A 12543-nucleotide genomic window follows, 5' to 3' on the forward strand; every position below is an offset into this window, starting at 1 on the left:
AGCAAAGAGTGCCACTGTCCTTTGGGGCTTCCCATATTACTTTGATACCCAAAACTGATGATCCCGAGCAGCGGTTGTTGGTGGGGTCGTACCGTCCAATTAGCCTTACCAACACAGACTACAAAATCTACACTAAAGTCTTAGCAAACCGACTACAAACCGTAATAAAGCTTTTGGTAGGTCCACACCAAACATGTGGCATCAAAGGCCGCACAATAGCTACAAATATTCATGTCGCCCGTAATGTTCTAGAATGTTGCGATGTTTGTGAAGGCCGTGTTGCTATGCTGCAACTCGATTTAGCAAAAGCTTTTGACCGCGTATCGCACGTGGTTTTACTTAGTATTCTTGAGCACACCAACGTCGGTCGAGTCATACTAGAAGGCGTTAAGATGTCATACGCATGTTGCACGACACGTGTGATTGTAAATGGTACTCTTACTGAAAGCGTGCCAGTGCGCTCGTCGGTAAGACAGGGCTGCCCGCTGTCGCCCCTGCTATTTGGAATGTACCTCGAGCCAATGTGTTTAGCTTTGCTTCACAGCAATAAGGTGATCGGTTTTAAGCTTTACGACGCTCATGTTAAGGTCCTAGCTTATGCGGATGATATTGCCGTCTTCTGTTCAGATAAAGACAGCGTTCGGGAAGTTGTTACCATTACGGGGAAATATTGCAAACAGACAGGTTGCCAAATTAATTGGGAAAAAAGCTCAGGCTTTTGGCACGGACAATGGGATAATAAACCCGAGTATTTCGCTTTCATGAAGTGGGCGGAATTACCTACAAAGTACCTTGGCGTGCCGCTTTGCTGTTATCGTGACACTGAGCGACAGTGGGCAGAGGAAACCAACCGAGTACGGGAAAAAGTGGAAGGATGGCAAGGAAGGGATTTATCTATGTTCGCGCGGGCTAGCATCTGTAATGTTTTCTTGCTTTCCAAAATATGGTATATAATGAATGTCTTATCTATGTCACGGGTCCATGTACAAAAAGTGCATCGCATTTTTTCTGTGTTTATTTGGTCCTCCACATGGGAAAGAATGAGCCGCACAAATTTGTTTCGGCCTGTTAGATACGGAGGCCTTGGTCTCGTTCATTTGTTTTTACGCCAGATAGTATCTCGGTTTCTATATCTTCGAGACCAGCAAGACCCGTTTTTGCGAACTGTTTTACAAATAAGAATGTGCAATATGCTACCACAATTCATTGTCACGTCATTTTTAGATCCCTGTACCACGGTCTCTGGTTACTTACGTGAGGTTGTTCTTGCATTCAGAATGCTGAGTGTCCGATTTTCAATGGAATATCTTTCTTCAGTTTCAAGGCGCAAACTGTATACAGACCTTATAGACATTATGCTACCTGTGCCTGTGTACCGTTCTGTATACTATGGAGGCCCAGGACAGGACGTCTTGAAGAGAGTAAAGAGGATGCCAGTTAAGCCTACGACAAAGTCGTTTTTCTTCAAATTACATACCGGGACGCTTCCAGTCAAAGTTTGGCTGGAAAAAAAAGGAATATTTGTCCCGTGGACAACCAATTGCCTCCTCTGCAAGAAACCCGAAACAATTGAGCATGTCTTTATAGACTGCTGGGACCCGATATTTCATTGGGATGTTCTTCAAAGAACAATAAAAAAAGAACTCCCAATAGATCCCTACGGTATACGCTTCCTGCCAGTTGAAAATCAAGAAACCCCATACGATATGATAATGCTCCTTAGCCTCCATAGTATATGGAAGACTAGAATGCAAGTGCGTCATGCGGACGTCAATACGCGACCTGTTAGAGAAAATTTCGTGGAGAGCGTGGCGTATATCCGAGATGTGTACAAAAGCGAGCCTGATCCACCGGAATGGATGAATATACTTGACCAGTTGGTTGGCATCAAGCAATTTTAAATCACATGTGTCAGCCGAAGGATTGGCGACTCTTTTATCATTGATTTTGTGTTTTGTACTTGTCATAAGCCTGGTAATAAAGAAAAAAAAAAAAGCAGTCGTGGCCGAGTGGTTAAGGCGATGGACCAGAAATCCATTGGGGTCTCCCCGCACAGGTTCGAATCCTGTCAACTGCGCACGCTTTTGTTTAGTTTTAGTCCTTCCCGCATCGATTTAGAGCAGAAGCTCATTATACTCAGTCATGTGGCAGTCGTGGCCGAGTGGTTAAGGCGATGGACTAGAAATCCATTGGGGTCTCCCCGCACAGGTTCGAATCCTGTCAACTGCGCACGCTTTTGTTTAGTTTTAGTCCTTCCCGCATCGATTTAGAGCAGAAGCTCATTATACTCAGTCACGTGGCAGTCGTGGCCGAACCGCCATCGAAAGCACCGGGGGTTCGACGTTCGGCGTTGAAGCCTCTGCTGAACGTTTTGTCCGAGACGCGGCAGGCGGGGAAACCGCCTCCGTAGTTTGGACGTGACCTAATGCATGTGAGTGCAGGGGATGCGTCAGCCGTCATAGCCTGTTTTCGGCTGTGGCTCTTTGACTGTGTTTATGGAAGGTGGCAGGTGCGATGGTCAGGCACGCCTCAGTACGCATTCTGACATCCCTTTGGGAGGCCGGATACGAGCGCGTACGCCTCGGAACCTCGGACAAGCAGAGCCACATGGACGATTGTGGTAGGCATCACATGGATCAGGCTTTTTCTCTAGACGCATGGCAATTAAGCTAGATGTACCGTTACGTGTAGCAACCTTGAATGTTAGAGGGCTTGGAGCCCGAAGGCGGCAATGCCAGCTGAATCGCCGGCTGCTAGATAATGAAATCGACTTATTAGCCGTTCAAGAGTCGAAGATAGAATCTCAGGACCATGCAGACCGCATGGTGTCTGTTTTCCATGCAAACTTTGATGTGTGTCTTTGTCACTCTGTGGGGGCATCAGGCGGATGCCTTCTTTTCATTCGCAATACTTTGGGTATAAGCGTACACTGCGTATTTGCATGCGAAAGTGGCCGACTTTTGGTTGTTGACTTTTTGTTCTCAAATTTATATTGGCGTGCTGTCTATATGTACGCCCCCAATGTTGAAAGTGATCGTCAAAACTTCTTTTATTCAGTCTAGCCGTATTTGAAATGTGACAAAATCTTGCTTGTATTGGGCGATTTTAACTGTGTGTGTGCTGCTAATGATCGAGTGAAGATTAGATCAGTGAAAGACAAGAGCGCTGAACTGTTGAATGTATATTGTGCATGACTATTGCTTGGAAGACATTGGAAATGTGTTTTCTTCTGGAACCCGTCCGGAATACACGCACTTTCAACGCGATAGTCATGCGAGACTAGACAGGCTGTATGTATCTATTGATCTCGTTCCAATTTGTACCGACTATAATGTAAAACCTATTTCGTTTAGTGATCATTGCCTTGTTAGTGCGACTTTTGGAATGAAGGTTAAGAAATCTGTTTTCAACTGGCATCTATGGAAACTGAACGAGAAAAGTTTGGAGGATGAAGAGTTTGTTAAGGCAATCACGAACGATTTGGAATGTTTGCTTAAGGTGCATGAAGAAAGCCATGCAGATAAATGGGAAAGATTTAAAGAGCAGGTGAAGATAAAAGCAATAGAAAAGAGCAGTGTTATTCGGTACAAACAGAAAGAAACAGAAAAGGAACTTGATGGACAACTTGAGTGCCTGTTCTGCATGGAAAGCTGTGCGCCAGGAAAGTTCACTAAGCAAATAAGAGATGTGAAATCTCATTTAGAAAGAATCGACGCTGAGAAGTACAGAGCCGCGGTTATACGCGCAAGAAGCGATAAACTGTGGGCTGGCGAGGCGCCGACAAAGCGAGCGCTATCAGATGAAAGCGCTCGCTTTGTCGGCGCCTCGCCAGCGAGCGCTATCAGATGAAAAGGTGCAGCGGTGGCGTAGCGGTAGAACATCCGCCTCGCATGCAAGAGGACCGGGGTTCAAATCCCGGTGCCGCGCAATTCTCCACCGGATGACAAAAAAAAAAAAAAAAGAAAAAAAAAAAAATCCGCGTGTCGATGGAATTGCATATACAGGTTTGGGGTGCGACCTGATGCCGGTGAACACCTCCGGCAACGCACTCCCTCACCAGAACAGGAGTTGGCCACCCTGGTGCAGTAATTGGCCACAACCTCCTATGATAAGCTCCATAAAACCCCGGCCCTCAGTCACCAGCGGCTGCGGAACAACTGATCACGGCGGCGGTCAGACCTGTGACGCAGCAGGGGGTGCTAAGAAAGCCTGGCTCCGCTGGACAGGCCGCCATTGGAAACTGACCCTGGCAACGTTTAATGCTAGAACCCTAGCTAGTGAAGCTAGTTTAGCAGTGCTGTTAGAGGAACTAGAGGGCATGAAATGGGATGTCATAGGGCTTAGTGAGGTTAGGAGGCCGAATGAGGCATATACTGTACTGAAGGATGGGCATGTACTGTGTTATAGGGGTTTACCAGAGAGGCGACAACTAGGAGTAGGTTTCCTTGTCAATAAGTATATGGCGGGTAATATAGCTGAATTCTATAGTATTAATGAGAGGGTTGCAGGCATCGTAATTAGGCTTAATAAGCGGTATAAACTGAAGGTTGTACAGGCCTATGCACCTACATGTAGTTATGATGACCAGGCCGTTGAAAGCTTCTATGAAGATGTAGAATCGGCAATGCGAAAAGTAAAGACGCAGTATACTGTACTAATGGGCGACTTCAATGCCAAGGTAGAGAAAAAACAGGCAGGAGGCAAGGCAGTAGGTGACTATGGCATTGGTTCTAGGAATAGCAGGGGGGAGTTACTAGTTGAGTTTGCAGAGCGCAATAACTTACGAATCATGAATACCTTCTTCGGCAAACGTAAGAACCGAAAATGGACATGGAAAAGTCCTAACGGAGAGACTAAAAACGAAATCGACTTCATAATGTGTTCAACCCCCGCCATTGTGCAGGATGTAGAGGTAATCGGGAAAGTTCGATGTAGTGACCACAGGATGGTGAGGTCCCGAATTAGCCTAAATCTGAAGAAGGAACGCAATAGATTAGTAAGAAAGAAACCCATCAACGAATTAGCGGTGAGGGGGAGGGCAGAAGAGTTCAGGATCTCGCTACAGAATAGGTATTCAGCTCTAACTGAGGATGGCGACATTACCCTAGAGGCAAGGAACAATAATTTCAGAGATATCATTACTGAGTGCGCGGTAGAAGTAGGCGGTAGGATAGTTAGAGAGGATACCGGTATGCTGTCTAAGGAGACGAAAGATTTGATTAAGAAACGGCAGAGTATGAAAGCTTCCAATCCAACAGACCAGATCGAATTGGCCGAGATATCAAAGCTAATCAATAAGCGCAAGGTGGCCGATATAAGGAAGTATAACATGGAGAAAATTGAGCATGCTGTAAAGAACGGGGGAAGCCTTAAAGCGGTAAAGAAGAAATTGGGCATAGGCAAAAACCATATGTATGCGATAAGGGACAAGGCGGGCAACGTCATCACTAATATGGACAAGATAGTCAAAGTAGCCGAGGAGTTCTATACAGATCTCTACAGTAGCCAAAGTAGTCAGGACCATAATGAGATTGGCGGTAGGGAAAAACGGTCAGACGTTCCACCAGTGACGAAGGACGAGGTCAAGAAAGCACTAGAAACTATGAAAAGGGGGAAATCAGCTGGAGAGGATCAGATAACTACAGATTTGCTGAAGGATGGGGGGGATATCGTGCTAGAAAAACTGGCCACCCTGTATACGCAGTGCCTGGTGTCATCGACGGTACCGGAAGCATGGAAGAATGCAAACATTATCCTCATTCACAAGAAAGGGGACTCTAAGGACCTTAAAAATTACAGACCAATCAGCTTACTGTCTGTTACGTATAAGGTATTTACTAAGGTAATCGCTAATAGAATCAGGACAACCTTAGACTGCAATCAAGCAAAGGATCAAGCAGGGTTTCGGAAACGGTACTCTACTATCGATCATATCCATACCATCAATCAGGTGATAGAAAAATGCGCGGAATATAACCAGCCCTTATACATAGCATTCATTGATTACGAAAAAGCATTTGACTCAGTTGAAACCTCGGCGGTGATGCAGGCATTGCGAAATCAGGGGGTAGACGAGCCGTACGTGAAAGTGCTGGAAGATATATATAGTGGCTGCACAGCAACCATAGTTCTGCATAAAGAAAGTAACAAAATTCCTATAAAGAAAGGTGTTAGGCAAGGAGACACAATCTCCCCAGTACTATTCACAGCTTGTTTAGAGGAAGTATTCAGAGACTTGGAGTGGGAGCAGTTAGGGATAAGGCTAGATGGAGAATATCTCAATAATCTGCGATTTGCTGATGACATTGCCTTGCTAAGCAACTCGGGAGATGAACTGCAAATAATGATTGATGACCTAGACAGGAAAAGTAGAAAGGTAGGCTTGAAAATCAATATGCAGAAGACTAAGGTAATGTTCAACAGCCTCGGGAAGGAACAGGAGTTTACATTAGGTAGCGAAATACTGGAAGTAGTAGGCGAATATATCTACTTAGGACAGGTAGTAACCGCAGATCCGGACCATGAAAAGGAAATAACAAGAAGAATAAGATTGGGATGGAGCGCATTTGGCAAGCACTCGCAGATTATGACTAGCAGCTTACCGGTATCGCTCAAGAGGAAAGTATACAACAGTTGCATCTTACCTGTACTCACCTATGGGGCTGAAACGTGGAGGCTAACCAAGAGAGTTCTACTTAAGTTGAGGACAACCCAGAGGGCTATGGAACGAAAAATGGTAGGGGTAACATTAAGAGATAGAAAGCGTGCCGAGAGGGTCAGAGAAATAACCCAGGTTAACGACATTCTAGTGGAAATTAAGAAGAAGAAATGGACATGGGCAGGACATGTAGTGCGAAGAGAGGATAACCGATGGTCGCTGAGGGTAACAAACTGGATTCCAAGGGAAGGAAAGCGTAGCAGGGGGCGGCAGAAAGTTAGGTGGGCGGATGAGATTAAGAAGTTCGCAGGGGTCAAGTGGATGCAGCTAGCACAGAACCGGGTTAAGTGGAGAGATATGGGAGAGGCCTTCGCCCTGCAGTGGGTATAATCAGGCTGATGATGATGATGATGATGATGATCAGATGAAAAAAGGTATGCTTGCCAGAAGGAAATCAGGCAAATAAGACATGAAGGGCAGATTACAAACGATGCTAAAGATATAAAGTGTGCGATTCTGAAACATTTTGCTGAGCTTCTGAGTAATACGCGCGAACATAGTGAAGGGTTTCCAATAGAATATTTACGGCTAATACCAACGCCCGAAGATCGTGTGAAGGAGAGCCTTGAAATGCCTATTACAATGCAAGAGATAGAAAAGGCCATAGATGACCTCCCAAGTGGGAAAGCCACTGGACCAGATGGGCTGAGCGCCTCCTTTTACAAAGCATTTAAAAACCATCTTTCCAGCCTTATGTTGGAAGTGATAAGAGAAGCCTACGAACTCAAACAAGTGCCATTTTCATTTACTACGTCACACATCGTACTTATTCCAAAAAGTGATGATCCAGAGAAACGCCTGCTGGTGAAGTCCTATAGGCCAATAAGCCTGACAAATGTTGATTACAAAATCTTTTGAAGGTTTTAGCAAAAAGATTGCAGAGTGTAATAGCCGAATTAGTCGGACCGCACCAAACGTGCGGCATAAGAGGTCGCAGCATCGCCACAAATATACATGTGGCACGAACCGTACTGGAATGTGTAGACACGCTTGGAAGTCAGGTTGCCATGATTCAGCTGGATTTGGAAAAAGCGTTCGATCGCGTATCACACGACATCTTTTTCTCCATTCTAGAGCATTGTAACCTGGGCTCGGTAATCGTGGAGGGAGTGAGAATGGCGTACGCAAACTGCTCGACGCGTATTATAGTGAATGGCGATCTCACTGACAGTCTCGCAGTGCGTTCTTCGGTGAGGCAAGGATGCCCGCTCTCTCCTCTGCTTTTTGCAGCCTATCTCGAGCCATTATGCTTGGTCATTCTCAATAATGAATGCATCTCGGGTTTCAAGCTTCAGTCGGCGCATGTGAAGCTACTTGCATACGCGGACGACATTGCAGTATTTTGTAAAAACAGAGAGAGCATTTGTGAAGTGGTTAACGTTGTTGAAAAGTTTTGTGACCAGACTGGATGTCGGGTTAACTGGGAAAAAAGCTCCGGATTTTGGCACGGCTTATGGCATGCTGAATCGGCTTCTTTCTCCCGATTGCAATGGTCTTCCTTGCCAATGCAGTATCTGGGTGCGCCCCTACAATGTTATCGCGATCCTAGCTTACACTGGAAGGAAGAAACAAATAGAGCGCGAGAGAAAGCGGAAGCATGGCAGGGAAGGCAACTGTCAATCTTTTCATGCGCGTTCATCTGCAATGTGTTTTTGATTTCAAAGATATGGTATGTAATGAATGTTCTATGTGCGTCACGAACTGCCATTCAAAAAATTCATCGTGTGTTTGCGGTTTTGCTTTGGACTTCGACCTGGAAAAAGACGAGGCGAACGAATTTATTTCTTTCTTTAAAAAGCGAAGGAGTCGGTTTGATTCATTTGTTTCTGCGCCAAGTGGTATCACGCTTTTTTTTCTTCGCTACCAAAATGACAACTTTTTAAGAACAGTCATGCAAGTGCGGATGCAAAGGCTGTTACCCGGATTTGTTGTCTCCTCAAGTGAAAACATGCGTGGTGCTGTCACAGGATATTTGCGCGAGGTAGTTCTCTCTTACAACTTGTTAGAAGTGCGTTTTTCTCTTAAATATTTGTACAGTGTTGGCAAGAAAAAGCTGTATAAGGACCTAGTGGAAATCATGCTGCCGGCACCTTTGTATCGGGAGCCTTACCGTGGAGGCCCAGGGCAGGATATTTTAAAACGAGTGAAGAGAATGCCAGTTCGACCGGCTGCCAAAACGTTCTTTTTTAAGTTGCACTCGAACACTCTACCCGTCAAAACCTGGCTTCACGAAAAAGGAATCTATGTCCCTTGGACGACAAACTTCCAGCTTTGCAAGAAGCCAGAGACAATCGAACAGATATTCTTAGACTGCTGGGATGCAGTATTTCATTGGGACGTGCTACAAAGAACAATTAAAAAAGAGCTGCCACTAAACCCTTATGGCATCCGGTTTTTACCGGTGGAGAACGAAGACGTACCCTATGATTTAATAATGCTTCTAGGCCTCCACAGCTTGTGGAAAACACGAATGCAGTAAGGCATGAAGATATTAACATTCCCAGTGTACGTGAAAATTTTGTTGAAAGTGCTGTTTATCTACGGGAATGTATCTGCGCGCTCCCTGACCCACCACAGTGGGCAGAAGTGCTGGATGACCTGGTAAAATTGAAGAAATTTTAACCTCACACGCGTCAGCTCAAGGGCAGCTGAAGTGTTTTATTAAGTGTTTCCATTTGTTGTTCATGTATACTTCGGAAATAAAGAAAAAAAAGGCAGTCGTGGCCGAGTGGTTAAGGCGATGGACTAGAAATCCATTGGGGTCTCCCCGCACAGGTTCGAATCCTGTCGACTGCGCACGCTTTTGTTTAGTTTTAGTCCTTCCCGCATCGATTTAGAGCAGCAGCTCATTATACTCAGTCACGTGGCAGTCGTGGCCGAGTGGTTAAGGCGATGGACTAGAAATCCATTGGGGTCTCCCCGCACAGGTTCGAATCCTGTCGACTGCGCACGCTTTTGTTTAGTTTTAGTCCTTCCCGCATCGATTTAGAGCAGCAGCTCATTATACTCAGTCACGTGACAGTCGTGGCCGAGTGGTGTCCACTTCCGGCCACCACAGTGAACAGACGTGTTGTCATGTGCTCCGTCGGAGCGGTGTTAGCGGCTCAGCCGAGCCACAGAAACAGGTTTGCTGCTGAAGATAACGACACAGGCTACGTAGTTATGCTGCCCCACCTCCCAACAGGTCGTATTGTTTTTAATACCGTATTTTTGCACGGCGACGTTCGAGCGCGGCCGTATAGGGTCGAGGACTACAGGGATGCCCTGGCCCGTTTGGAATCGCTTCCCGAGGTTGTGGCCTTGGGAGCATTTCAAATGAATCATGTGTGGGCAGTCACGTTTAAGAACACGGAAGCCGTTAAGAAAGTGCTTGCTGCCGGGAGCATTACTGTGAAGGAACACCGGTGTCTTGTGATTGACCCCAATAAGCAAGAGGTTCGCGTTAAAGTGCACTGGGTTCTTCACAACGTGACTGATGAAGAAGTGCGTGCGGCCTTCCTTCCGTACGGCGAGGTGACCGAGTTGTCGAAGGAGCGCTGGCGTGTGCACGGCGTCACAGAAAAAGGGTCAACGACCCGTGTACTAAGCCTGAAGCTCAAATCTAAAGTTACAGTTGAAGACATACCTCACCAACTGCGAATAGCCGGTGAACCTGCACTTTTGGTTGTAGCTGGGAGGCCCCCGCTCTGCCTCCGCTGACAAGGGAAAGGCCACATTCGCCGCGACTGCCGGGTGCCTCGGTGCTCGCGCTGTCGCCGGTTTGGTCACGAAGAAAGCGAGTGTGTGCCTACGTACGCAAGCATGACCGGGCCAAGAAGGAACGTCGATGTAACTGAACACGTTATGGACGAGGTGGAGGCTGAGGAAGCATCAAGGGCAGCTGGAGGCAAAGCAGCAGCCGTCGGGAAGAGCACGCAGCCTTCAAGTGTTGGGCCTAGCGCCACAAGTCCGGCCGAGGCACCTCCAGTACCGCAACACGTCTCCGAGGAAAAGACGAGCCAAGAAAAGCAGCCGCCTACTCTCAGAGCCCCTGCTAGAACACTTGACGAACCTCACGTCGAACACCCCCATGGTGATGTCTCATTGGAAGAAGCTGCTGTCACAGCCACAAAACGCGCTTACCTCGAAACTGTGAAAGATGACCGACAAACTGATGGAGCACCCGCGGAGGAGCCGCCCACCAAGGCGGTAATGACGTGACGGTCGCCCTACAGGCCAAGACAAAATATTCCACCAGACATACGACCTGCGGTAGAGGCGCCTGAATAGCGCTTCTACAGCTGTAATGCGCTGCCGTCGGTTTCCGGATCAGCTTGCCATGGTGGAGACAATATGCCATGGAAGGGAACTGTGAGCTTGACCGTCAAACTTTGGCCATGGACAGTGAAAGTGCGTGTGATCGTTGCGAGGCGGTGCGCTTTGTGGAGCTCCAACACGCGGAACCCTCTTCAGCGCCACGGTGCCCTGAGGTGAGCGCTGCACGAGCAGTGGGTGCCTTTAAAAATGAACAAAAGATTCAACTGCCACTACGCGTAGCCACGCTGAACGTGCGTGGACTGGCGGCGAGGAAGCGCCAGTGTCAGGTCAACCGCCTCTTTTTAGAAAATGAATTGGATATAATCGCATTACAAGAAACTAAGATTGAGAGCGAGGAGCACACAGATCGCATGGTTGAAATTTTTCGGTCCCGATACAATGTCTGCGTATGTCACGCGGTTGGAAAGTCCGGAGGTTGCGCGTTATTTTTGAGAAATAATCTTGGAATTGGGAATGAAACTATTGTCACAGCCGAAGAGGGTCGGTTACTGGTTGTCGATTTTACCCTTTCTGGATGCTCTTGGAGAGTGATTTGTGTGTATGCCCCTAACAATTACGGAACGTGCTAGTTTTTTTGAAAAGGTCAAAGTGTTTTTGGACTGCGAGAGAAGCGTCGTTTTGATGGGTGATTTTAACTGTGTTTCCATGCCAGAGGATCGAGTGCCGATCACCCCTGTGTGTGATCAGAGTGCGCAGTATCTCGATGCAATAATTCAAGAACACGACATGGAAGATCTGGGCTGGGTGTTGTTTCAAGGCTCGCAGCCATGTTTTACGCACTTCCAACGCGGTAGCAATGCAAGACTAGATAGAGTATACGTAAGCATAGGATTTGTTACAAAGTGTTCCAACCATGAAGTGAAACATGTTTCTTTCAGCGATCACAGCCTTGCTATTGTAAGCTTTGGGAAGAAACATTGTAGGACTCGTTTCAACTAGAAACTTCGGAAATTTAATGTTAAATTGCTGGAGGATGAAACCTTCGTTAAACAAATTATAGACTTAACCAAAATGCCTTGCGTCAAATCAGCAAGCTGCGCAGATAAGTGGGAAAATTTTAAGAACACAGTCAAGATGAAAGCGATAGAACGAGGACCTATCCTTCATCAAAGCGAAAAGAAACGAATCAAAGAATTGCAGTGCAAATTAGACTTTTTGACAAGTATGGAAACAGTAGTGCCCGGTTTGTACAGTTGCAACGGAAAAAGAATGACACAAGTGACTCATGACCGGAGCGGAAAAATTGCGTGACGCGGCGCTATTGCAGCCGTATGCGATGCGTAGATAGCGAGAGTGCCAGGAATATTCCACTTTCCAAACTGGGGGTGGCCGACAGAAAGCAGCACATCCCAAAGCTTGCATTTTAAATGATAGCTTGTGCGCTGCTTATCGGTATAATCACGCGCCAACGTTTGTGTGCATGACTCCATTTCTTTATTTTTTTAGATGACGTTTTGAGCAGCGGCATTTTCTTTGACGTTTTCCCTCAAAGCCCACCGTTTGCTGGA

The 12543-nt window shown here is 46.6% G+C and overlaps 4 non-coding genes across 4 annotated transcripts; all 4 read left to right on the top strand.

Moving 5' to 3' along the window:
* Positions 1 to 1995: 1995 nt before the first annotated feature.
* TRNAS-AGA (transfer RNA serine (anticodon AGA)) lies at positions 1996 to 2077 on the top strand. Its single transcript has one exon. It is a non-coding gene; the product is annotated as a tRNA-Ser (tRNA).
* A 70-nt stretch (positions 2078 to 2147) lies between these two features.
* TRNAS-AGA (transfer RNA serine (anticodon AGA)) lies at positions 2148 to 2229 on the top strand. Its single transcript has one exon. It is a non-coding gene; the product is annotated as a tRNA-Ser (tRNA).
* Positions 2230 to 9432: 7203 nt separating this feature from the next.
* On the top strand, positions 9433 to 9514 carry TRNAS-AGA (transfer RNA serine (anticodon AGA)). The gene has a single exon. It is a non-coding gene; the product is annotated as a tRNA-Ser (tRNA).
* A 70-nt stretch (positions 9515 to 9584) lies between these two features.
* TRNAS-AGA (transfer RNA serine (anticodon AGA)) lies at positions 9585 to 9666 on the top strand. The gene has a single exon. It is a non-coding gene; the product is annotated as a tRNA-Ser (tRNA).
* The last annotated feature ends 2877 nt before the right edge of the window (positions 9667 to 12543 follow it).

Source organism: Amblyomma maculatum, chromosome 2 (genome assembly GCF_055883805.1).
Source record: "Amblyomma maculatum isolate TAMU_Amacu chromosome 2, ASM5588380v1, whole genome shotgun sequence".
NCBI lineage: Eukaryota > Metazoa > Arthropoda > Arachnida > Ixodida > Ixodidae > Amblyomma > Amblyomma maculatum.